General features: G+C 33.6%; 1 protein-coding gene and 1 long non-coding RNA gene across 10 annotated transcripts in view; one reads left to right on the plus strand and one right to left on the minus strand.

Annotated features, from left to right (window-relative positions):
* The window catches only part of LOC141457372 (lysophospholipase-like protein 1), a 40,957-nt gene that overhangs the window by 11,370 nt on the left and 2,939 nt on the right, over window positions 1–26,648 (minus strand). Inside the window, exon 1 of one of the 3 annotated variants that reach the window (XM_074134270.1) lies at window positions 354–372. The exons of 1 other annotated variant lie outside the window; for it this stretch is intronic. The gene's annotated coding sequence lies outside the window, so the exon portion shown is untranslated. Of the gene's footprint in view, window positions 1–353; window positions 373–14,944; window positions 15,519–26,648 lie in introns of those variants that run through there. One more of the 3 variants, XM_074134268.1, reaches the window with a different exon arrangement.
* The window catches only part of LOC141457373 (uncharacterized), a 58,812-nt gene that overhangs the window by 1,951 nt on the left and 30,213 nt on the right, over window positions 1–26,648 (plus strand). The gene's annotated exons all lie outside the window — the stretch shown is intronic.

The raw sequence follows: 26,648 nt of genomic DNA on the forward strand, positions 1-26,648 counted from the left end.
TTCAACGAGTCGAAACTTTATTTGGTGTGAAATATTAATGCCATATTTTCTTTTATTTAATTTTTTAATTTTGTTTTGTTTTGCAATGAAGTTAAAACACCAAGGGTGTATGCATAGGAAAGGACATACAAGAGGCTATTTCTGAAAAGTTTAAATAATTTATTAAAAGAGATGAAATAAAGAATCCATTAAATAATTAAACATTTTATCAAAACTAAATTAAAAAAAAAACTTATTGGTTTTAAAAGAATATTGATTTATTAAATACGCCAAACAAAATATTAAAACAAAACAGGCAAACAAGCTGAAATATTTATTTGTATTCTGGCGTAATATTCAAACAATTTACTTACCAAATAAGTTAAAGCACTCCAACTGAAGCACTTTGCTAAACTGAATAAAAAGTACAATGCCCATTTCTTTATTTTGATTTTTTTTTTTTAGCGATGTAGTTTATTTTGATTAAGCTACTTATATTACCATTAATTACAATAATGAAAATGGGAAATAGCTTGCCTCATTAAATTTTAATAAGGTAATTTGAAAGTCATTTATAATTAGAAACGGGTAATAACAATTATAGCACCAACGGTCTTTGACCAAGGCATTGACGTTTTTTAGATTTTTTAAAGTATTTTTTTGTTCTGTTGGACAATAAACGTTTAAATAATAATAATAACAATTATAGCACCATTTATTTGCAAAATTCACATTATTTCTGTTTTAAATTGGTATTTTTGTATTCAAGTTTAATTTCTTACAAATCATCATAAAAATAAATTATTAAACGAGCCAGACAATTCCACAAAAGGACAACTGTTAACGCAATGATTTATCTATTTATTCCACTATGTTTGCTTTCCCGATATAAACATATCGATTGTTTCTACATTTCTTCTTATTCGTTGATTCACCTGAGTAAATAATTATTTTAACGAAGCTAATTTTTATTTTATAAAACTGGTACGCTGCAGGTGCAGTTTAGTGTAAGCTCTCTTTATATTAACTGTTTTCTTCCACCTTCATTCCCAATAAATAAAATATATTATTTCTTAATTCGTTTCCATATATGTAATTACAAATGTATAGGTTGTCTAACCTAATAATAAACAACTATAGAACAATAATCAATTCTAATCCAAATACTAATTAAAAAGAGAAAAAAAAAACAATGCTAAAGTTTTTTAACTTTAATAATTTACAACTGTTTTGTGGCAACAATTAAATATGATTGCGTACAAAAATAAACAAAATAAACTGAAAGAGTTGAATGAGGTTTCCAACAATGATCATCATGAGTTGGCTAAACCAAGATGACTTTGTAGGATGCATTTAACTACTTGATTAGTTGGTAGCGAGGTCATCGACACGTACGAGAGGTTTGTTGAAGTTTGGAATGAAATTTTTGGTTTAGCGGAATTTGGTTAGGTTAAGAACAAAATTGATTTTTAGGACATTATGAATTGTTTGAATGTTAATGTAGAATGGTGGATAGGATTTTTAATTGGAGGAATTGGTTGCGGTTAAGATTGAAATGCTTAGTTGTAACGTACCGTTTAAGAGTTTAGTCGAGAATGGGACTACTTAGGCTGAGTAGTTTCTTTTTGTCCGTTAGAATCCATTTGGATCGTTTATCGAGTAGTCTTTTGATCATTTGGTTAAATTAGTTGGCCGCTTTGAGTCGGGTACGGAGGTTCCACGTGAGGCGTTTGTCGAAGTCCGAAAAATCGCGCTTTTTCTGCCCGGAGAGACAGGAATTTGGTTCAGATGGATTAGAGGTAATACTTTACGATTGAAGGTTAAGGTTATGTAGTGTGTTTTGGCACAATGAAATGCTAAAGTAAAGAAGGAAGGCAGACAGAATTTAATTTACTGTTGGTAGTACGTAGCTTGACGCAACTTGGTGGGGAGCTGTTAGCTCTCATCCTCAAGGGACTATGTAAGTGTTTAATGTTGAAGGAAACAAATAATTATTTCTTTCTGACATTAAAAGTTGCACTCTTGTAACCTCCTTATTTACATTGATATTTTGATTTTTTCTCTTTTTTACTTTTATTTTAATTCCATTCGTTGATCCATAATTGAATGGTGCACTAAATGGCGACTTTATCTATTCTACAACCTCACTTGTTTTCTAAATAGTTTTCTAAATACTAAGTATTTATTTATACTTCCTATAAAACTTGAAAATGGTATCGAAACGAGGAAGATGTTTAATACACAAAAAGGAAGTAGCTTTATAATCTAGAACTCCGTTCACAGACCCAGATGTTCATACAGCTCTTTGTTGTCTTGTAAAGAAGCGTTCTTCCATTTTTTTTTTTTTCACCACGGCACACCAAATTCTATATTTCATTCCGTCTGGCACGCCAAATCATTTTTAATTTATTATAGGACATGCAGTTTTCAAAAATTCAAGATAATAAACTGCTCCACAAAAAAAGTGGCGCACTTTGAAAAAAGCGTTTATTTTTTGTTTTATCACATTTTGGGCAAAGATTATTAGTTTTAATTATTTTCATAAACTGTCAGGGAACAATTAATCGAATCAAGGTCCTAAGTTTCACGTAAATAGAGAAGCAATTCCTCGTTTAATCCCCTTCAGTCTTTTTGTGTAAACAACAACATGAACTTTACCTCAACAGTAAATAAATTTATTGACCTCTACAGTTGCGTTTCGACTTTTTTCAAGCTGAAAGCATTGCAAACTCTGAATTGCAGCAGAGCAAGTGGCCCGTATTATTGCATTAGTTGAGGATAGACGGAGTCTGCGGTACGCAGCTCGAACGTTAGGGTTGCCTGAGACCACCGTCCGTAGAGCCATCCATTGTTACCAGGAGACAGGCCTCTGCACTCGCAGACAAGGTTCGGGTCGACCAAGACCCACAGAAGCACTTGATGACCGATTTATCAGAATTCACACTCTAAGAAATCGTACATCAACTGCTTCTGAAACAGCTCAAACACTGCTTACTGTTCGTGGAGTTTCAGTCAGTGCCGAAACCGTATGAAGAAGGTTTGCTGAAATGAATTTACGCTCTAGGAAGCAAGCCACGGGACCATTGCTCACCGTAGACCATCGGAGAGCCCGTCTAGAGTTCGCTAGGGAACACCGCAACAGGTCTGAGAACGATTGGAGAAACGTTCTCACTTCAGACGAGTCCCGTTTTGCTCTCTATGCACCTGATGGGTTTACCCAGTTTACCGAAGGCCTGGGGAGCGCTACGCTCCGTGCAATATTTCTGGTAGACTACCATTCGGAGGTGGTTCAGTGCTGGTGATGGCTGGGATTTCTATGGAGGCTAAGACTGAGCTCCACGTGTTCAACAGGGCAATCTTGAATGCAGATTTGTATGTGAGGGAAATTTTGCAGCAATATGTGATACCCTATGCACCATTTATTGGGGAGAATTTTATTTTTATGCGAGATAATGCCCGACCACTCACTGCCGCCTGTGTTGTTCAATATCTACAGGACACTAGCATTCGTGTTTTGAGGTGGCCAGCACGCAGCCCGGATTTAAATCCAATTGAACATCTTTGGGATGAGCTGGGTAGGCGATTAAGATGGAGTAATAATCCTCCCAGGAGCTTAGAAGAGTTGCGAGGTGCTCTGGTGGAGATATGGGAGGAATTAACCCAAGATTTCGTGAGAACTTTAATAAGGAGTATGCCGAGGAGATCGGATGCAGTAAGCCGAGCAATACACGTCACTAAAATTCTTTTTCTCTTTTTTAATCGGAAGAAATACATTTTTTTTTAAACTCATTTTTTGCCGAGTACTTTTTTGTTAAATTAAAGGTTTTCATTTCTTTTAGATCATTTTTTATTTTATTTTAGCCCTCCCGTAACTTTATACATCTTATATTTGCTAACTAAAATAAAATGTAGAACAAAAAAGTTTCAGAGAAAAAAAAATAACGCATTTTTAAAGTGCGCCACTTTTTTTGTGGAGCAGTGTATTTAGAACATAAGTTTATAGGCACTGATGCGAATGTCTTCCATCAACAGTAATCATGCAGATTTTAGATTAAAATTAGATTATTGCCAAAAGCCAAAAGCTAGGTCGTTAGTTCATGTGGAGAAAATCTAATATATTGATCCATAACTGGATCAAATTGGATCAACCACAAATTCTCCAATTTATCGACGAAATGTTTTGAGAAAAATTGAATGAACATCATCTACGAATGTACGAGGTGTGTTCAAAAAGTAACGGGAATTTTCGTTTTTTGAAAAAAATATTTATTTATTCATCTACATTAATATTGTCGCCTTCAAAGTAGTCCCCTTCGCATACAATACACTTGTGCCAGCGCTTTTTCCAATCCTCGAAACACTTCTGTAACTCGATCTTTGTGATAGCTTTCAGCTCTTTCAGCGATTCGCTTTTAATGTCATCTATGCTTGTAAAACGACGGCCTTTTAATGTTCTCTTTATGTTTGGAAATAGAAAAAAGTCACATGGAGCCATGTCTGGCGAATATGGAGGCTGGGGCATCGTTAAAGTTTTGTTTTTGGCCAAAAATTTACGAACAAGCAATGAAGTGTGAGCAGGTGCATTATCGTGGTGCAAAATCCATGAATTGTTTTGCCACAAATACGGGCGTTTTTTTCGGATTGCTTCACGCAAACGGCGTTGAACTTGTAGTTAGTACTCCTTATTGATTGTTTGACCTTGTGGCAAGAATTCATGATGCACTATGCCATTAAAATCGAAGAACACAGTGAGCATAACCTTCACATTCGACCGCACTTGTCGAGCCTTTTTCGGTCTTGGCGATCCAAAATGCCTTCACTGGGACGATTGAGCCTTAGTTTCGACATCATATCCGTAAACCCATGTTTCGTCACCTGTTATAACACGTTTCAGTAGATCCGCATCGTTGTCGACTTCATTGAGTGACTCTTGAGCAACTTCCATTCTCCGCTGTTTTTGTTCGAAATTCAACAATTTTGGAACAAATTTTGCTGCCACACGTTTCATACCCAAAACATCAGAAAAAATTTCATGGCATGAGCCAATTGATATGGCAACTTTCATCGGTTGTTGATGTGCTTGGACGTCCAGGTCGTTCGTCATCTTCAACGTTTTCGCGGCCATCTTGGAAACGCTTATACCACTCGTAAATCCTTGTTTTACTCATAGCAGACTCACCATATGCCTTTATTAACATTTCACACACTTTATTACACTTTATTTCATTTTTTACGCAAAATTTAATACAAATTCTTTGATCCATTTTTTTTAACAAACAAAAATCGCCAAGCTCGAAAAACACGTCTAACCTTAACGACTGCCACTTAAGAAGTAAACAATGAATATTACTGAAAATATTATCGTACTTCAGGGGCATGTGTACCAACATAATAAAAAAAAAAAATTCACAATCAGACTCTCCAAACCCGCGAAATTTAAAAATTCCCGTTACTTTTTGAACACACCTCGTATAACACAAAAAACGCTACCTTTCGTATTAGCTATTTCAGTTCTTACATGTGAACTACCTATTTTACTAGCAAAAAAAAAGAAAATATCCATTTTTTAAATTACAAGTTTTAGAAGTGATTAAAATGATACATTGTATTTTTGTTCCCGTTTATTAAAAACAATGATTGCGGGACGCAATATAACCTTGATTTTATCCCGAATAATAAACAAAAAAATATTTTAATATAAGGTTAACGACATTAAAATATATATTAACATCTAAAAAGGTCGTCATAAAGGTGCCAAGTATATTATTAACAATTTGAAACCAAATCTCCATTGTATGGAAATCAATTGCTAATGACCTAATTTTACTCTAAGTGAAAAATATTCCATTTGATATTATTTTATTTGGGCAACTTAAAAATAAAAGTTACTGAATGATAATTATAAATAACGAGACCAATAGTGTGAGACGATGAGAGCTAACTGAAGGTGTTTAAAAAAAAAAAAATCTATTGTGGCGTCCTAAGGATTTGTAATACATCGTTATGTCCGAGCCGTTATGTTAAAGGAACTAACTAACTAACAAAGTATGAAGAGGCGATACCATCATTACAAAATAAAAAATGCATATACGCCATTTGGTTTGTGGATAGATCCCACCCGATTACGCCAAAACAGTCCATAATTGAAAATTTTAAGTCACATTTCTTTGATTCTGACACAGTGATATTAGTTTATGATATGATATATGATTTATGATATTAGAGTTTGATTCCTGATGAAGAAGGTAAGTGATTTCATGTAAATAATACTTTGTACAAAACGAAAATGAAGCCTTTTAGATATTTATGGATAACTTTCAATATATGGGTAAATAGAGCAAGTATATTAAGCCTGAGATTTAAAGTTTTTTATTTCATACGCAGGACGCATTTTGCACAGTTTAATGAGATAAACTACTATCACTTTTGAAGCCCAATTCCTTAAGTTACTGTCTTGACCTTTCTCCATACAAAGATTAGTTTAAATGACATAGAGTAATATAATAGTATAGTATAGAAGCAATTCTATCTGACAAGTAAATCCTATCATCAATTCATCCACTTATGAAACATATCAATCAAAGCATTGAAGCTTCGTGATGCAAGAGAAATTCGCGGATAGCGTAAAAAAATACGTCCGTCAAGTAGATCCATTGCAGGATAGTTGGGTTTTCTAAAGTAACGAATCGTTTTTTTATATTCTGCAATGGAACAAGATGTTGAGGATTTGTGATGAGAGCTATTGTTTGAGAGTATTATCTCAGTAAAAATATTCTGCGAAAAGACTGAAGCTATTAAGGTGATTGAAAGCAGTTCAGAGTAACTGAGAAGAAGATTCAGGCTTTACCACCAATAAAAACAAAAACCCGATTTCGAGTAAAGCTTTATTTATACAATCTAAACTACTACTGTATAAATCATTGGGTTACATTTTTGGTTCTTCACTTATAATATCCTTTATGATTTGTATCATATTCTTTATTAGGGTTAAATAAGAGGAAAACAATGCAAAGAATTAGTGTACTAATACTAGATTATTTTTTTTATGAATAAAATATAAATCTAGTGGAAACTACATAAGAGGGGAAAAAGTCTTTTTCGAAAAGAGCTAAGAAACTAATACTAGTGTTATTAATAAAGAATAAATAATGGTATGAAAACCTGCTCGACTTTGGGTAGCAATTAACTAATTAGCTAAGTAACTAGAAGCTTCCTCGAGAACAACCTTTTTAAAGAGAAGTTCCTCAACTATCTGTTTCTGATAAAACAAAATAAACAATAGAATAAATGTGGTTGAAGGACGAAATCATTTGACTTAATAAGGAAATGGAAAATTGCAAGATAAAAAACCCCAGTTGAAAGAAATACAAATATTTGAATTATAATATAGTTATAAAATAATGGGAAAGTGTATATAAAAATAAGGTAGACTATTGTATGAAACCATGGATTGTAGAGGAACTGTATGGCAGCTAGATGGGCGTCGACTGGTTATAAACCCTGCCATGCTTAAGTAAACTTGCAGACTTAAAGGTTTTTTCTTTTTTTAGGACAATGTTTAGCAGTACCAAGCCGGGTCAGTCCTCCATGCTTATGAATAATTCACTGGCTCTCGACACACTGCGCAGACAATGACAAAACAAGTAGGCAAGAATGAGCCAAGTACTATTTTACTTGAAATTCAGAAGAGGACAGTGCCAGTTTAATAGTTCACTGTAAAACTAAGTTTACTTTAACCTTAGCTAAGGATATCTATCATCTTCAGTTCCAGCTTGCCGTCTATGATATATAATTAATAAACATGCATAATAATTCCCACTATTAATTCACTTTAAATATTAAATTGCAAAGGATAAATATTAAGGTTGGGGAGTGTATACCAGGCACTGCAGTCTGAAACCTCCTTTTATACAATTTGTATCTTTCTTTTAAACTGTAAATAAATTCTCATTTCAATTTCAATTTCAACAAAGGATGAACTCCTTTAGAAGGGAGTTTCCCTTACAATTATAAATACAAAAGGAGCTATCCGAGTAAATTGTAAGCATATGAATGCCGATAAAATGAAACTTAACAATGTACTTCAGGATTTCTGAAATTCTGAAAGCACGTGTTCTAAAAGTCAAAATGACAAATTTGTAAATGCAATTATTAACTTCTTCTCTTTACAACATCAATTCCAATATATATTTTGAGGGGGAGGTTTTGAGACTCACAAGACTTTTAGTTAGTTATTTCTAATTAATCTTGCTGCAAGTTATTTATTTATATAATTTTCTTTCTGCATAAATCTAAATTTATATAGATCGTATCTGATAAATTTTCCTTATTTGATTCCACGTTGGTTTTTACTTGGTAAGTGATTATTTGTTTCGTTCAGCTTCGCCTTGATCCTAACAGTAATTACATCATTATTTCTGCTAGAATGTATGAGTTAAAGGTTGAATCCATCTTTACCATATCTTTTCATTATCAAACTTCACATCAGAATTTTCAATTCTTCTAAGCGCATTCTCCTCACTAGAAATTGCTAGCAATATTATGACAAGAACCAGCATTTTTTTTAAAATAAATTAATTTTAAACAAAATATAAATTTAAATCGAAATAATATTGAACCCACAGAAATGCCAGCACGCCACGTTTACTGTCCGGCGGGGCTCCTGTCCACCTGTCCTCTTCAACAGCAATCCTCTTCCTTGTACAGATCTGGTGCGCTACCTTGGGCTCTACATAGACAAACGTCCCATGTGGAACCCACATACTAGACTTAAAAGACAAGCAATGACAAAACGTGCGAAACTGCTTTACAGACTACTTGGACGACGCTCCAAATTACCTATTGTGGGCGAATATTTTAATTGGTTAAAATCATATTAATTATTAAATAATTATAATAATACGGACAGATGATAAAACATATGTGTGATATATTGAATGTAAAAAAATATTGAAGCTAGAGGTTTTTGTTTTATATTCAAATAGCGTTGTGTTCTTTTGACTGCCTTAACCCATGTTGATGAGAATAAAAAAAATAATAAGAATTCATCATAATAGTGGTTGTTCTTATTTCTCTTAGTGAATCAACTCCTTCAGCTTCAGGTGTGGGGTTCGAGGCAGATCAAATTGGTTCGAGGCAGATCAAATTGGTTCGAGGCAGATCAAATTGGTACGAGGCAGATAAAGTTGATCAGAGGCAGATAAAGTTATATTGCAAAGAAAAGGAAACGAATTGAACATAGAAAAATAGTGAAGAGTTGTCGTATAAACTAATTGATTTGCGAGGAAGTAATAGCAATTCAGATTGTTCATCGGCCGTAAGTAAAACTCAGTTATATACTACATTGGTTTAATTTATTTGCAAATATGACGTCGTTAGGAGAAATTGATAGAATTAACAAAAATATTAGCAATTCTACCATTAACGCTATTCGAGCACTTCACTTATTAATTTTTGAGTGCGAAGGAAATCGTCAGAAAAGAGCTAGACTCAGAAAATTTGAAGGATTTAGTTTCTTGTTGGATTCAGAAGAATATAAGGCCAAACTTAAATTCATACATGAAAATTTAACTGATGGTGACCTTACACTAATCTGCAATATTCTTAACATTGACCATGACGGAAATGCGGACGAACTATCCAAACGTATTTGTACAAGTCTAATGAATTTAGAAAATTTAAAAATATTAAATGAAGAGGTTAATGAGCAAGAAGATGAAGATACTGAAGAGCAAGATGTAAAAGAAGAAGAAAATAAAGAAGATGAAGAAAGAAGTAATTCAGAGTTGTGTTACCATCCCAAATTTTTATTAAGAGATATAGAAGATTCTATTCGTCCTTTCACCGGTAGTGACAATTACACCGCTAATCGGTGGATTAAAGAATTTGAAGATATGAGGAAATTATTGAAATGGAACGATTTGGAAACTTTTATATATGCCAAGAAATCGATAAAAGGATTTGCAAAAACAGTAATTAATTGTGAGCCGAATGTAAACAGTTGGGTTAATTTGAAGAGGGTCTTAAGAGCTGAATTTCCAACTACGATAAATAGTGCTACTCTACATCAGATGCTAGTTAACAGAAAAATGAAAAAAGAAGAGACACTTAAAGAATACTTTTGTCACATGCGTGAACTGGCCGGAAGGGGTAGTATCGAAGATGATGCATTAATTAAATATACAATCGACGGCATCAATGATGACATTAGAAACAAAGTTGTACTTTTTGGCTGCTCTACAGTTGCAGAATTTAAGAAAAGAATTGATATTTATGAAGAAATAAAGTTAAGCAGTAAAGTACATCAAGAGAAATGTCAATCGTTAGCATTCAAGAAATTTCCAGAGTCAGTGCAGGAAAGAAGAGTGAAAAATGCAGGTACTACGAGTGTGGCGAATGTAGTTCGATGTTACAACTGCGGGAAAATGGGTCATGTTTCTTCAGCATGCACGGCTCCGAAACGAGAACCTAATTCCTGTTTCAAATGCGGATCTCAAGGACATCAAAGAAAGGACTGTCCACGATTACGTCCCACATCGAGACAGATCACGGAAGGTACTACGCATAAGAAGATTGGCTGGATTGCAGAGAGCTCATCGTTAGCACCAACCTATGAAGTAAAAATTAAGTTAGAGGTAAACGACGTAGAAATTAGCGCTTTTTTAGACAGTGGTAGTCCAATTTCTCTAATTTCTGAACATATTTTGCCTGTCAATGTTATTATAAGTCCGTATACGCGTAAATTTCAATTTGAAGGAGTCAATAAAAGTAAATTAAATATATTAGGAGAGCTTAAACAAAATATATCTGTTAATTCAATTAAAATTCCAATTACTTTCTATGTTGTTCCGGAAAATACTATAAATTCTATCTGTTTGTTAGGTCGAGATTTTCTTTCATATGATGGACTGCAGGTTAAGTTTCAGGGTAATAATGTTTATATTGACGTTAAAAGTACATTAGTTGAAGAACCGATAGGTGAATGTATTTCTGATATTTTAAATATTGATATTTCCAATAACATAAAACTTAATGAACCTGATTTGGATATAAATAATGAATTATCATTAGAAATTCAAAGTAAAGTCAAAAATATTATTAAAGAAAATTATAATGATGTTGAAAAACCTAAAGAGCCCGTAACAAATTTAGAGCTAGCACTCACAGTTAAACCCGATTGTCACTTAGGGTATTTAGTGGATGGTGAAGGGATTTGTCCCTCCACAGCAAATGTTGCTGCAGTTGCAAATTACCCAATACCCAAAAATTTTCGCGAATTGCATAGCTTCTTAGGATTAATTTCTTATTTCCGAAAATTTATTCATAACTTTGCTATTGTCGCCCAGCCACTATATAAGTTGTTGAAATCTAAAATCAATTTCGTATGGTCCGAAGAAGAATCAAATTGTTTTGAGCGACTTAAGAATTTCCTAATATCAGAGCCGCTGATAGCTATTTATTCACCCACTGCACTTACTGAGTTGCACTGTGATGCAAGTGCACAAGGCTATGGTTCGATCCTTGTGCAGAAACAGTTCGACAATAAATGTTATCCAATGCGTACAGCTAACGCTTATGAAGTTATTAAATGGCAAGCATGCTACTCGTTTTTTTCCCAATACCACAAGCCAGTTAAGTTAGTTTTCGATGGGGGTTCTGGCTTCAATCCCAATAAATTTACTAAATTCCATAAAAGTTCACCTATGAACATGAAACCGTGGTTACCTAATAGTTAGCCAATTGCAGACTATTGAACTTACTTGTTTTAAATTTGCTTAATTTTTCAAACTTAATGTTTTGTACTTTTCTAATTTCTGTTTTGGATTCTAATGTTATTGCTATTTATTTTCATAATTTTAATTTTAATTTTGCTAAGAATTACTGTTTGATTGTGAGACCAATCAAGGTCAGGTTGGACGAGCTGTGGGCGAATATTTTAATTGGTTAAAATCATATTAATTATTAAATAATTATAATAATACGGACAGATGATAAAACATATGTGTGATATATTGAATGTAAAAAAATATTGAAGCTAGAGGTTTTTGTTTTATATTCAAATAGCGTTGTGTTCTTTTGACTGCCTTAACCCATGTTGATGAGAATAAAAAAAATAATAAGAATTCATCATAATAGTGGTTGTTCTTATTTCTCTTAGTGGATCAACTCCTTCACTATTGAACTCAAACGATTAATATACAGTACTATCCTCAAACCTATGTGGACTTACTGACTAGAGCTGTGGGGTTCAGCCAAACCTACAAACATACGGACTGTACAGACATTTCAATCAAAACTACTGCCGACAGATAGTTGACGCTCCTTTCTACGGTGACTAACCTTACTCTTCACACCGACCTCAATACTCCTCGCCGACTGAATCGCCAGTGGCCCCGCGACAAGGCCTAAAAATCATATTCTGTAGAGAGTGCTACCGCTGGGCAGTTTCTTTCTCCCTATTTACTTATTGTATTTTGTATTATACAGATTGTAAATAACGAAATAAATTTAATTAAAAAAAAAAATCGAAATCAAAAAACTAAGGTGGTTGTAAGACTATCGCTACCTCTATCAGCCAAATGTTAATCTTAAATTCTATTGGAATTTTCTTAAAGCATACGTAACATAAGCAATGCTAACTTTTGACTGGAAGCAAGCGCCAATTTCAGTTAAGTTTACATAATTACTACATAATTAAATGGTTAACTTTAGTACAGCTTTAAAGCCGTTCAACTTAACAGCTTAAAATACTTAGTACATTCTTTAAGCATCTTGAATGCAGAACCTTTAAGTAATGCGTCCAATACTTACAGTGATTAGTCGATCTTAATGAACTTTGCAATGTTTTTAATTTTAATTAAAACAGGCCTTGAATAAGTTATATGCGCTCTATCAATCAATTTAGCTATGTGATTAAATTATATTATAATATACATTTTTTAAATATTTATTATGTTGTGTACAATAAAAAAGAGATTATGGATAAATAACAAAAGAGTTTTGGCGGTCTTAGTTTGCAAATCTTCAACTAAAACGAACTGAAAAAAAATTGCAGGACACATTTAGTTGATATTCAGTTGGGTGTTAACAGATGCTTGCAAATGGTAGTTGATGCGTGCGACTATTTCGGTTTGGCAATCCTATATAAGCAAACTCTTCGCTACCATATTCTCTTTCAGTTAAATTTACATACTATATTCTGTTTGGATGAGTAGATTCTATTAAAAACACTTATACCCGAGGGAGATAAACAATAGATTCTTTTTTTTCTTTTAGGTTCCGTGCGTTAGACTTCATAACCTCCTCTTTTTCTTTCAAACATCGAAGATTGCTGACAAACCGTCAGAATGTTCTGATTTGTTTTTTCTAGTATATTTTGCGATCTATTGTAGTAAAGCTTTAGACTGAATTTATAAAGCTGTTTTATATTTTTATTGGTAAAAACATCCAATGAACGTAAATTCATTATCGTAGCTAGTTATTGGCCAAGTACTCTCTTCCGTAGTAACGTTTCAGTTATTGATTATCAGTTGCAAAGACTGTTTCTTTTATCTGATCAAACTGGCCGTGATCACTCTCCAATCGCTTTACTCGGAACGGCCTAGTGGACGTTTATATGATATTTATTTAGACAATAAAAACTAAAAAATAGGGAAGGAAACAGATTAAACTAATCAAGCAGCCATGAAAATATTTTGCAGATCTATCTATAAATTAGGTAGTAATTATCCTAAGGCCTCTTCTCCTGTCAACATATTCCTACCGAAGATCCAAAACCAGATTTCTTCACACCCAAGGCAATCCGTCTTAAGATGTTTGGGTGTTTCTTCCGCCTTCTCATTAAACCCAAAGAAGGGATTAAACATGAGCCTTCTATTATTATTCTTAAACCACAATGACCAGTAAGGGAATCAACTAGATGTCTGAGAGAGGCTTGTAAAAGTGTTGAAAACTTCTAACAATTGATCTCAGACGGGCTCGGAATCAACTACTTGAACTGACAACAGTCTACAGAGGCTGCATGGCTATCCAAACCCAACATGCATTTGTCAAATAATACGTCAACAGCTCAGTTCGAGACCGATGAGTTGGAGTAAGGCATTCGATTTGGCCATCCAGTCTACCTACTTCCTCATTACCCGAAATCCTCATGTGACCTTACAACCAGACCAGAAGAACATCTTTAACAGCAGTCAGCTCTTTAAAGCCTTCCCAGAACATTCTTACACCAGTTTGGACGTAGAAAACACCGACTTAACGAACATTTGGACCAAACCTAACAAATGTAAACCTCTTTCACTATGTAGTTTGAGAGTCTGCTTTTCAGAAAAACAACAAAGCCGAAAATAATGCTCGAATATGCACGAGGCTTCACCAAATGATCCCCAGTCCCAAAACAGATGCACCAGAACTTTTACCATCCAGGAACCATTCATGTTAAACTTTAATTTAGGATTTTTTTGTTTTGTTTTTTTCCTTTGTTTTGTAATTAGTTTATAAAGAACGGTGCATTTGCAATACTGTATGCAAATAAAACAATAAAAATAGAGATTTTTTTATTTTAGTATATTTTATATGCAAAATTAGTTGAGCATGAGAGAAAAAGTTCTAAAATTGGAGGTATGGAAGAAGTAGAGTTCCATTGGAGTTTGTAGCTCCTAATTAACGTAAAACTGTAGTTGTTGCGAGTGTGTTTAGCTGGGTAAGATACACGCATGTAAAGCTTGCTAATGTGTGTAATTAGAAGGATCTCTGGAGGCTGTACTCCACCAACCTGCTTCGCCCCATGCTCTGGCCGATGTAGCCAAGTGGTAGCCCATAATTGAAGCCAACTTTTAATTCCACTTACTATAACCACCTGCTCGTAATTTATATTTATTTTCATTTTTTTAGTTGTTTAGTGATTAAAATATCCTTTTTAACGATATTTTTCATTCACCTTTATTATATTTTTATATTCTCTTACCTTACTTGTAGGAGAGGTTATTGTAGTTTTTCGATCTTGAGTTGTTATTAGAAATATCCGTTGTACGATCTCCTTTGCCCGAAAAAAGTTTATTCAAACTTTTTTTCTCTCCGTGTATATGTTTCTATTCGAACTGGAGCTACCATAAGGGGCGTTTCTAAGCTTTTGCACGGAATCAGCCAACTGGAACTTTTAAAATTAAACTTCTTAAAGCGTACGCCAGAGCAATAATTAAATGAAATTTGCGTAAACTTGATTATGTAAGTTATTGAGATTGGAATCGGTGTTGCTAATTCCGTACACCACAAAACTATACCATCATCAATACCAACTACTTCAACAAAATTATAAAAATATCACAGTGTTGCCTTCGATTTGTTCTCTTCTAACATGAAAATTCTCAAATTACTTTGTCAATGTCTTTTTCAATCTTATGTTTTTCGTCTGATCCGTACAACATAATGTAAACTAAAAAGAAGTACAAGTAATGTCAATTCATTTGTTAATAAGATAATTGAAGAATATTCATTAGGTTAATTTTTCAAAGTTTAAAGTTTTGTTACTATTAACAAATAGTAAATATTGTATAATTCAATGAAGTTAATGCTTTTTGCAGTTAAAATATTGTTAAACCATATGCAGTCTTAATATAAAAATAAACTTAAGGTCTGTAAATTAAGTAATGAGACTGAATTTTTTAAATTTGTTTATTCAAAAAGAATTACTATTCTTCAAAAATAACTTCCTTCTGAAGCCACACAGCACCGGAGACGTTTCTTCCACTCCTCATAGCAGTGCTCGAACTCCGATACTGGAATAGCCTTCAGCTGGTCGGTTACAGCCGTTTGAATGTTTTCGACAGTTTTGCTTCAAACTTGGACACAGTGCAACGGAAACTCTTGATAAACTTCAGCAGGCCTACGGAGATAGTGTTTTGTCAAGAGCCCAGGTTTTTCGGTGTTTTAAGGCATTTTCAAGAAGGAAGAGAGTCGATTGAAGATGAACCACGAAGCGGAAGGCCTTCATCTTCAAGAACCGATGAAAATGTCGACAGAATCCTGGATCTTGTGCGTTCAGATCGTCGGTTGACAGTCAGAATGATCGGGGAAGAGTTAAATTTGACTCACACCACCGTTCATCAAATTTTGACCAATGAATTGGGGATGAGAAAAATGGTTCCAAAAAAGCCTTTCTTTTTTGGGAGTTTTTGGCCAGTAAAAACATTCCTGTGGCTCCTCAGCCTCCTTATTCGCCTGACTTTAGTCCTTGTGACTTTTTTCTCTTCCCAATGTTGAAAAATCACCTCAAGGGAACTCTTTTTGTGACAATCGAAAACATTCAAACGGCTGTAACCGACCAGCTGAAGGCTATTCCAGTATCGGAGTTCGAGCACTGCTATGAGGAGTGGAAGAAACGTCTCCAGCGCTGTGTGGTTTCAGAAGGAAATTATTTTGAAGGTGACAATATAGAATTGTAATTCTTTTTGAATAAAAAGTTTTAAAAAAAATCAGTCTCATTACTTAATTTACAGACCTATACAGATTTATTATACAGAACGTATATTAATTCTTGTTATTCTAAAAAATAATAAAGTAAAATATATGTTCAACATATGCTTGAAGATTATTTAACAAATTGAACTTAATTTAAATAAATAAGTCAACCATGGGACTGTTAGAACTCGAGGTTACATCCGGAGGATTAAGTCATAGAAGGATATAAATATGTTTTTACCACAATGGATATCTGGCGTTCTCGTTGTGTTAAGAAAGAAAAATTAAATTCAAAAATCTCAAGTTGAAAAATATTATGACATAGATGAACATTGGACGGAACTTGAAGTAATACGGGGATTGCCTTACCCTCTTCTACGCTAACAATCTCCAAGCCTACTCAGCCTCTCCGTCCCACAGCCAATCATCTGGCTACGCTACTTCTCTTCACTACCATCACGTCTCTCACACTCCCACAACCCACTTTCTTCAACGCTTTATAAATGACTAAATCAAATCCAACAGCAAATCTCTTCATAAAGACAACAAATTGCTCCTGAGGGGAAAGTCTAAGACCTTATCCAACAGCACAAATCATGAAGAAGGACGTTGTCACGATTAAAGAACCAGTAGGGTTATACTCGTATATAAATTTAAAATAATTTTCAGAATTTAAATTAATGTTTAAGATATAATTGCAAGATATACGCCTTTCCAACAGTGCCTTCAATTTCTGGTATTGCTTAAAATTATTTTAATTTTACGCCACAAGAAATTCACCTTTTATTTTAGCTTGTTGAACATTTATTTATTTATTTATTTTAGTTATTCTTTTCATTCTCTAAAAAAGAGGAAGTTATATTTAACAGTTTGATGCATTAATAATAATTAATAATTTTAATTAATACTATTTTTGAAGAGTCTTTCACGAAAAAGTTTATTTGTTTAAATTGATTATATTCTTCTAAAATCTTCTAAAAATATTAACTAGTTAAAGAATATTCTTTAATTATACATAATTTTTGTTTTTCAGTTTTTTTTCCACCGATGTAATTTATATTTATAAAGAGTTTTTCAAAAAATCCCTCGATAGCAATACTAAAACATTCTGAGTAGTTTTTATAAAAGAAAAGACAATCTTCTTTATTAAATGGGATATTCGGTTTAGGCTGGAGCTAAGAGAGGAATTAGGTGCAGACCCAATTTTATTCGACTGGTGAAATCAATCCCTAGAGACACATTGGCTTTCTCAGTTAACTTAGGTTAACTTAGACGGCTTCCAAAAACTTGGTTACAATCTTTAAGGTAGTGTCATAATTTTTACTCCATACCGAATCTGCTTCTTCTGCAATCATAGATTCTTGCTTCAAAGTTCATTTGGCCATACTCTAAAGTACTTGCACGGTAGTGTACTCAGATTAAGTACCAAATTATTGTGGTCAAGGTGGGACAGCCCGTTCAAACTCACTTAATGCACAGGTGCATTTTTTTTTGGGCGTTTATTTTTTCTACAATCAGCGCCTTGACGCTATAAGTAACAGTAACAATAAATAACAGAAGTATACGAGTGGAGAAGTTACTCAGTGGTAACACTCTAAAACATTAGGCTACTAGTAGCTCTCTTCACTTGAGAGGAGATCACGAGGCCACTTAAGGCGTCTTGTCGGGTTGTCAGGAAGTGTTCTTGAAGAAAGATTTTGAGCTAGAGGATTTGCATGTGATTGCAGGCTGAAGTGGAGTTTCCTGTATCGTGTTTTAACGACTTGGGTGTTAAAAGGAATGTTAAGGTCAGTGTGTATAGTCAGGTTAGAGACATAAAATGGAGCGTTTACAATCTAATTTTTCTAAAATAGATTATTTATTAAACAGAAAAATGTATTTTCATTTCCCAGGTGCTGAGGCAATAGACTTCGGTTTGTCTTCCATTCTTTGCCTCTTTTCGACTTGACCACCAGGCCAAGACTTTATGACGTTTTGCTGGCAATGCTACTGGAAATCCTTCAGTGCCAACAACCTTCTTTCGGAATTGCCATGATGATACTCTCTTCACCTAAGGAAACCATTCTCGGAACATCTTGGGGATATCGTTGTGAAGTGGTGGGTTTCGGCTTTAGAGGGTGTTTATCCCTAACTATCAACTTCTTTCTTGGAGAGAGTCTGTCTAGTTGCCAGATGTTGGAGGGTCATATCTTATTTAGCCTTCTTTCAGTTTCTTATAATTTGGGGGGGGGGCGTGATCTTAAAAAATCTGAAAGGAAAGTGGATATTTTCGTAGCGAGTGATAATCCAGCAGTATCTATCTATAAGAATCTATCGTAGCAGAATTTCCGTAGGTTTCATCACCAGAACGAATGATCTCATGAGGGTAAGACGGTATGGATCTATTTTGGTCATGTTGAAGTATAAAGAAACCAAAAAAAATAGAGATTGAGGAAATGCCGACGCAATCCGCTACTTCAACGAAAAGAATAGCATTCCACGACAACGAAAAATAACTACATTAGTACATAAAAATATAGCCCTAAACCTTAGAAAACGGATGTAATATTATTGGGCACCAGATGGAATGAAAAAATAGAATTAAGCAAGCCGTAGTTTGCACAACATTGCTTTAAATTATTGTTACTAAAGTATGCTTTTTCTGATTAAGTTGTTAGGTTGAAATGGACCTAGCGGCTACTATTTCTTAGCTGTCAAGATTATTCTGGTTGAAATGGACCTAGCGGCTACTATTTCTTGGCTATCAAGGTTGTTATGATTTGAAATGGACCTAGCGGCTACTATTTCTTGGCTGTCAAGGTTGTTATGGTTTGAAATGGACCTAGCGGCTACTATTTCTTAGCTGTCAAGATTATTCTGGTTGAAATGGACCTAGCGGCTACTATTTCTTGGCTATCAAGGTTGTTATGGTTTGAAATGGACCTAGCGGCTACTATTTCTTGGCTGTCAAGGTTGTTATGGTTTGAAATGGACCTAGCGGCTACTATTTCTTGGCTGTCAAGGTTGTTATGGTTTGAAATGGACCTAGCGGCTACTATTTCTTGGCTGTCAAGGTTGTTCTGGTTGAAATGGACCTAGCGGCTACTATTTCTTGGCTGAATGGTGACTCTCCAGAATGACTTTAGATTGAAACATTGAAGCGAGACAGCTGGGAAGATTTTTTTATTTATTATTTTTTGTATATTTATGCTGAAAAAATGAAAACTTTAAAGCAAACCTTAAAACAAGTATATGGAAATAACTGCTGGAGCAATATTTACATTTTTTAATAAAAGTATCACGAAGGGGGGCAAATAGAAATTGGGGAGATGGAGAGAAGAATCGCTTGGGACCCATCTGGACCGGTCGGTCATGAATTTCACCACGGTACTCTAACCTAGCAGAATGGCCGTCTCCCTTAGCGAACGCCCCGAGTATAACTGGCCACAGCCTCTACTCCCCTATATATCTTATCTACCTTGTTTGTTTTTTAGATGGTTTTTAGTTTTAAAAAGGCAAAATTTAATTTTGTAAAATGTTCTCTCGATTTTCACTTTTTATTAAGAAAGAACATGCTTCTATATAAATGATAGATAACGTCTCGTCCTTATATAAATACAACTCAACAGAAATAATTTGAAAATTTAAACTAACTCCATAATTTTGTTTAGAAATGAAAAAGTACAACTGCCAAAATATTAATAAATGCCATAAAATACATTTCTTTATAGAACCGCATATTTCTCAGGTGAATATACTTCAGTTTTGTATTTTCTACTGCCACTTGTCTACAGATCGGCCTGCTACATCTCCCTAACCTCGGGCGATTCATTTATATCAAACATTATATTATCTGGTGTATTTTGGGCTTACTCCGTCTACTTGCAACTTTGTAGCTATCATGTTCATTAATTCTGATTATCTTATACAAACCCATAAAACAAACCTTCCAATTTATTGCACAGTATAAATTGGGTTATTTTTTTATTATCACTGTATAGACATTCAGTGGAGAATAGAAAATGGAGACCCATTTTTTATATCTTTTTATTTCATAATATTCTTGTTGCAAGTTCTCTGATTTTTTTTTTCTTGAACCATATATCTTGCACTTTGGCCTTTCGTCTCTGCTATTCTCTTTTCTCTCGGAATAATTCTCTCCTCTCTTCTTTGAGTATCATCCCTAATTAAATGCCTTTCGGATTCCGCTGTTCGAATCCTCTGCTTTCTTTCTATGTATCATTGAAGTTCTTTTATTTCTTCATCAATCAACTTCAAAGCCTTTATTGACTTAAGAACTCCACTTTCACCTCTTTAGTTTCAGAGTATCATCGTTAACCATTTCCTCGCCTGGTCGCTGTTTAAATTTGAAATTAAAGTCTTACATAACAACACTCGCCTGCCATTTGGGTAAACAATCATTCTAAGTCGTAATTTTGTCAAACAGAATGTGAATAAATTTTTTTGTACATTCCACAACTGTAAATATTTCCAGTGTGATTTTTGTTTTCTGCCAGTCTACCTGTTCGTGTAATGTTCTGGCTGTAGTTTAGTCTTAGTTTATAGGAGTTAACACCGTAACCTTCAGCACTGACCTGTGTACCCAATTCAATGATGGCTCCATGTTTGTAGATTTTATAAAAATTGCAATCCATTCTCAATTATATTGAAGTATATTTATTTATCATATCAGGCTTCGAGAAGTTAGAGGCAAAGCATGCTAAGCTAAGATGCATTGTGGTACTGGGTTCGATTCCCGGTCTTAGGCCTTGGATTTTATTTAAAGGTTAATAAAAAGAATTTACAGTAAAGTAAGTTTGCTAGTCGCCTCCGTCTCCCTGTAGCTGGACGTTAGTCCTGCTTAAAAAAAATATATAATATACATTTCGTAATCGAAGTAAAGCAAAGGCCGTGCTAATTATTTTTTAGTTCAGCCATGTGATGAACAAAAAGTAATGTTTGGATTTGCTCAGCCATGTTTAGTTAATGAAGTGAAGTTTGTATATTTGTTTGGTAGTCAGTTATTTTAGGTTTTAATTAGTTCTGTAAATATGTTTGATGCATTTCATGAAACAACTGTAAAGTTGAAATAAAAGATATTATTCTCATTATATTATTAGTTACACATGCCAATGAAATAAATAAATAATTGTACTTTGATTCCTTCCGCTTCTTTTAGTTTTCATTTGTACTCGTATGTAAGCAAGAAATCCGCTATATTGTTTTCAACTAAATAAGTTTTTCTCCATTTTATTATGAACAGCAAGAAATGCAAAATTTTAAATAAGTTTAATCATTTTTCCAAGATATGTTTTATGTACATTCTATTGGTACCTCTGTACTTTTTAGCTGGCTAACCTGTGGATTATTATACTTACAGCACTTTCCGTTTAGGGATCTGTGCTTCCTAAATTCTCGACCACTTTGGTTAAGGCATAACTCTCAACATATTCCCTAATCAACTTATTGTTCCTTTCTTTACCCAGAAAGAAAAACAAAGATGCTCATAAGTTTAGGTTTTCTAAATAGGACACCGAGTTATTTGTTTTTCCAAAATCTCTATTTCTACTTCATTTACCTGATTGTATATCCTTCTTACCCCTTATGTTTAAGTACATCTACTTTTTTCTTTTGAGAGTCCGCAGCTTTTATCTGTGTACGTGACTGCTGGTAGAATTATCATATTGTTGAAGATCGCCTCTCTAAAATGTCTTAAAACTTAGGATATTCAGTACCGTTGTTTCCTGTTGTTTCTGTTCTATACTCACTTCATTCTTAAACACTTCAATCATCAACCAAATATCATCAATGCCTTAGTGCTTGAAGTTTTCACATACAAGGAAGGTCACTCACCAATCTGGACTTTTTTTTTTAGCTTCTAAGGTACAGGTTTTGCCTTCATGCATTGAATATTATTTTAAATATCCGTACTAGGATTTTCAAACCTCTCCAATCAACCGATAGAGTTCACTTATTCAACGCATTAAATACTAAATCAACGGTACAACCTAGACGTTGCGTCAACCTGGTATACTTAGTACTAACTGTCTTTATTTTAATTGCTCTAACAAGTTCCATGATTAAATTGAACAGCTTTCAATTAAATTTAATCCTACGAGAAATTCTTGCGACAGTTTTGTATCCCATTTTAGCATCATTTTTATTAAGTCGGACGTCGTATATCTACGCAAGAGTATATTGTGAAGAAGTCTGAAAAATCTACTGCAACTGTTCAGTATGTAACATATGTGTGCATTCGTTGAAAAGAACACACATGCATATTACAGAAATGCACATCTTAAAAAAGATATTGACATTTTCGAACTTTTTTTTTAGACAAGTTATGTCTACTTGAGATTTTTAATGAATTATAAATTGTTGTAAAGAGGCTTACGATCTTCGAGAGAAGTTGTTAAATGTATAATACAATTATTAATTTAATAAAATATAGTGCTGAGTTATGTTGTTCAGACAGTATACGATCATGCATGTGAGTTTAATTTAAATTTATTTTGGATGTCCTTTTTAGTAGATTGATTTGTTATTTACAAAGGAATAAGTAACTTGTTTATGTCATATTACTTTAGGTAAAAATTAAGATGTTTTCAATGTGATCTCTAGGTTATAGGTATTATTAATATTATCATATTAATCAGCATTAATATTATCATTTTGTATCATTATAACTATTTACATTGGATCGTTTGCTTTAAGGCAGGGGGGTCAAACTCGCGGAGATGAACATTTTTGCGGCCCAGTCAATATATCCGACGCAATGCAAAAATAAAATAGAAATGTAGTGCTCGAAACTAGTGCACGAGACCGAGACGAGGCGAGACTTTATGCAGTCTCGATCTCGGTCTCGGTCTCGGTCGCTCAAATCTCGGTCTCGGTCTCGGTTTTTTTGAATTTTTGTTTAAGTATTAAAAGTGGTTTGCTATTAATAATCTTTTCAAAAAATGTTATTATTTTCTAATAATTATTTTAATTTATATATTGGTAATGAAAATGTGTGTAAAAGAAGACAACTACTTAACTTCAATGCATCATATGTTACTATTACTGTTATATATCTTTATATAATTTCAAAAAGATGTTAAAAACGCGCCAAATGAAAGACCCAAATAACATATCTGCCTCCTATAACAAGTCGATTCGTGAAATAAAAAATACACCTCCCAACAAACTTCCCGCTCCATTAGTTAGGGGCTGTTGGTGAAGATAAAGAATCTGATGATTCACCTTTTGACGGCGACGACGACGACTGCATCAATATTTTTGCACCATTTGCTCAAAAATCAGCAAATATCACCGAAGCATGGAAGACAGAAATAATTAATTATACCAAATTAGACCAAGCACCAGTAGACGTTGACATTTTAGAATGGTGGAAAACACTTGAGAATTCCTTCAAAAATTTGTCTAGAATGGCGAAAGATATTTTTAGTATCTGTGCAACTTCAGTGCCATCGGAAAGATTATTTTCGCAAGCTGCGATGATAATGACCAATAGAAGATCTTCTCTAACTTCTGACTCAGTAAATGCTCTTTTATGAATCAATGCTTGGGCAAAGAGTATCTTAAAAACGAAAATTTGTGGCAATATTTTTTAGATGCATAGATAGTCTTTTTTTTCAAATTCACTAATTCTAAAATATAATTCAAATAATATCTAACGTAAAATTCTAATTGGCTGAAACCCTCACGTTGGGTCAATTTTGAAAGTAGTCTCGGCCAACAAAATTTCTCCCGAAATAGAAAAGATAGTATCAGAGAAGAGATGTCAAGTATCAGGACGTAAACAATAATTTAACTTTATATATGTTTATTACAATGTACTAGTCAAAATAAAAATATTTGTTTCTATGAACATTGCTTCTTCTTTTTTGCGGCCCACCGCATTGTTAAGCATTGTTTATTTGGCCCAAGTTAGATTTTGAGTTTGACACCCCTGCTTTAAGGGATTTGAAGATTAATTTAATTTATAATTATATGTACATACGTGGCAGTGGTCCCCACTCCGGCAACGCTCGCAAGCAGTTGTGTCTTCTGTTTTTTGTTAGATATTAAGATAATTTGTTTTAGTTTATATTGTATATTATATGAAGACTTGAAATAAGTAAAATTTCGAACTTTTTATCTTACTGAAACTTATTGTTTATCTTTATTATTGTTAACATTACTGTTATGGAAAATTTCCCTTATCATTTGAAGAAAATTTAATATTATTGTTCTCTCATTTTTTAGTAACAGTTTTTCTCAATATTTGGTGAAGTTTTTATCTTTTTGAAGATGTGAACGTTGCAAGTAAGGGACAATATTGTTACTGAGAGGTAAGCAAAGACCAAATGTTGACCTACTTTCGAACGGCTTAGTTCTATCTTGCCCGCTTTTCCAATGATTTATTTATTGAAGAAAACCTTCTCTTTTTTTTCACTCTCCATACAAATTTTCTACTCTTGACACAGATAATCTCTTCACAGCTTACAAAGAGTTCTAGTTTAAGATATTTTACAGCTAATTCTAACCTTTCTTTCTGGAACTGCCGTGAAATACTTTCTTTTGATGGTGCACATTTTTAGAACCTGCTTTTGGTGGGTTTCGAAAGCGTTGTCTCAGGTTATGTACACATAGGTTGGCGTTTCTAACGGTAATCACCTCTCTTTTAATTTAAGTCATTACAGTGCATCTGAAGAAAGCTAAAATATTCATTGTTTACTTTCCACAATTCATTGTTTTACTTAAAGGAAAGGAAGATTATCTTTTTTTTTAATTAAATTTTCCATCTTTAGTCGTACCTACCTTGCAAAAATCTCATATTACTTACTTTGCGGCCAATGGATAAGAAGATCTTGTAAACAATAAGGAAAAATATGGAATTTACTGAACGAATTACTGACCCGCATAAAAAGCTAAATTCTAGAAGAAAAGGTCTTTATTTTATCGCATTTTTGTAACCGATTAATTATTCAGTTTCAGTTGGGCAGGGTATTTTTGAGGTTGTGCTAAAACCTAACGTTTGAACATCATCCATTCACGATGTTTTCATTTACTTTTTGTTCAAATCTGTTTCTTACCTCTTTATCTTTATGTTCTTTAAAGACACATATCTCTGTCTTCTTCTTGCTATTTGAATTTCTAGTTCACAGTATAGTCACATGGAGGAAGGCATCACTAAAGCATCAGGACCAACTTATTCCGCCTATCTGTAACGACATGGTCCATTTAGTTGACGTTCAATCCGGAGAGAACTGTATTCCAATATGTAAAAGAATGTGTCTCCTATAATTAACCAAAAAAGTTAGAACCCTGAACCCGTTCTCAGTGGATTCTGAATGGAAACCACGTTTGCGTACTCTTTGCATACTTTGGCATTTAGATCTGCTATTATATTATTGATGTCAATGCTCTCAGAATAGTGCAATCAGAATAGACATTTTCCCCAGAAACACAATCTCTTCCCCTTCTCTTCTACGATTGGATCAAATAGATCGATTATGGAATCGTTACAAAAGATATCTGCTACTTTAATTTGATACATTTTGCATTTGCTAATTTCTCCAGGAAACGGCGCTACTGTTACATTGTTCTTATTTCTTATTTAGCTACCATTTCTCTTTCAGAACAATGATGGTTCCCCAGTATATCGGATTACAACGTTAAGACCGAGCATTTAACTGTAAAAAAAACTATTTCCTTAAACTTTTCTATTAGATTAAAATGTACAACTATTCGACTTTCCTTAGATATTCATAGACTGTTAGGTATTAATTCAAAGATGATCCACAAAGAAGGAATCCGGATATCGATGCTGCCTGATGGCTGGTACAAAAATTCGATATAAATGATTTTTCTTAAATTACTAGTTTGATATGCATAATAAGGATTTTTTTTCTTTAATTAGTATTAGTTAGATCAAGTCGTGAGAAAGTTATTTAAATGGCCCCATGTTTATTTTGATTCAATATTTCCGCTGTATCTGACCTAAGGTAAATTCACCGACTTTATTATCTATGTTTATGATTCACTATTCTACCTTTTGAACAAATAGGTACCTAGTATTTGTTCAACAATGACTAGGATTATTTTATTTAAGTGCCTTTAATAAACTAAGTCCTTTGTAAAAAACTTTAGACTATGGATAACTTTAATATATGAAAATCATGAAAAGCTTTAAGCATAAAAATTATTCAAGAGCTAATAATCAATTACAATAAGTAGATAACACAAAA

This window comes from Rhodnius prolixus, unplaced genomic scaffold (assembly GCF_049639745.1).
Source record: "Rhodnius prolixus isolate KJV_2025 unplaced genomic scaffold, Rpr scaffold_10, whole genome shotgun sequence".
Lineage (NCBI taxonomy): Eukaryota > Metazoa > Arthropoda > Insecta > Hemiptera > Reduviidae > Rhodnius > Rhodnius prolixus.